This window comes from Lupinus angustifolius, unplaced genomic scaffold (genome assembly GCF_001865875.1).
Source record: "Lupinus angustifolius cultivar Tanjil unplaced genomic scaffold, LupAngTanjil_v1.0 Scaffold_366, whole genome shotgun sequence".
NCBI lineage: Eukaryota > Viridiplantae > Streptophyta > Magnoliopsida > Fabales > Fabaceae > Lupinus > Lupinus angustifolius.
Window position 1 is genome coordinate 165,292 of NW_017727764.1, and position 1,666 is coordinate 166,957.

A 1,666-nucleotide genomic window follows, 5' to 3' on the forward strand; every position below is an offset into this window, starting at 1 on the left:
TAAAAATAATGATTAATAACTTTCTGATGATTTTGTGTAATGTTTCATAAAAGTTAACTAAGATAACATGAACTAATATTCACAAATTCTTGAGGAAAAGATTGGTTTGAAATATGAAATTATTTCTAGACTCAAATGATTTTTCAAAACATTAACTAGTTATGTGTTATACTTTTTGATTACTTCCAAACATCATTTCTAAATCCCCCATCTAGTGTCCTAGTATGATAAGATGATTTTCAAACTTTGCATAATACACTAAGCAATAGTTAACTGCCACTCGTCGGAGCAGGTTGTCACACCCTACTTGAGGCTTGTTAACATTGTTTAGCCTTGAATACAAGTTGCTTAAAATAGATTCTTTGAATTGGAAAGTGAAGTAAGACTTATTAGTTCCATTGTCAACAATTTAAGAAGAAATTTTTTTGGATCTTTAAATCAAGTTTTAGGTGACCAAGCTAAAACCAAATTAAGAACTTCTTAAAGAATCAAAACTTAACCAAAAGTAATATCTTGAATATATTAAAATCAAAATATGATACAAATCAATAAATCAAATAACATTACACCATAATCCAAATCAATGTGTAGGAGCATGAGCCATCTATCCAAGGATGAGATGCTTTTGGACCCAAATGAGAGTACAAAATTAACTTTTGCATCACATTTGCCAATTCCTTTCTCCTCTTTAATTCTAAGTGAAAAAAATATAAGATTTTACCTAAAGACTAACTTGTAACCGTGCCCCAAAGTGTAAGAATTCTAGAGAGAAGTGTTTAGAGAGAAGAAGTGAAGAATGGATGTCTTTTTGAATGGTGGAAGAGGGCCTTTAATTATAGGCAACCAGGTAACGGCCTGGCCTTATTTTTGGACACGCCAGGCGCACCAAACCCATCAGCAAGGGTTTGGTCCCTAGCCAAGAAGCTTAGTTAGCTGCTTGTTGTTTACTCACAAAAGCTACTTGTGAGCTACTTGACTAGGCTATTGTGGGCTACTCTGAAAAGTGCTCAGGGGCCTTGTCAATTGAGGTCATGCTTGATGTAATTGTTGGTTGGTGGCTAAGTCAAGTTGACCAATTTGTTGGGTCTAGCCCGCCTGGCTGCTTAGTTGGCATCGTTGAACTGCATGCTTGAGCAGCTTGTCCTGCTTTGGCCTGGTGTGTGGTTCCAAGTTGGGCGGTCTAGGTGCATGCTGAGCTTCCTCGTTCAGCAGGTTGGCTTGTGAAAGTGTGCATGTCAAGAGGAACACTTTGGAAAGCTCTCCTTGAATGTCATGGTTTTGATGAGGACAACTTGTGCCTATAAGAGCTTGAAGATCATCAACAAATCAGCGTGCTTAAGTCTTTATTTGGTACTAGGCTTAGACTAGATTCTAGTTTAAGTTGAGTCAAGGCTTAGGGCACCTAATACATGTCTCATATGCATATATCTTTTAAATCATTCCATCCATGAGATATGTCATTCATAATATGTTCATGCATTACATAAATACATGTATATGTGCATTCCAGGCATAAACTAAATGTTAAACATGTATCATCTAAGTGCATAACGTATTTTATGTTTTGTATTTAAAAATACACATTTTAATTGCTGTTAATCGATTAACCAATCCTTTAATCGATTAACCCAACTGCTGTGAAAAGTGGTTGCTACTGGAACACGTT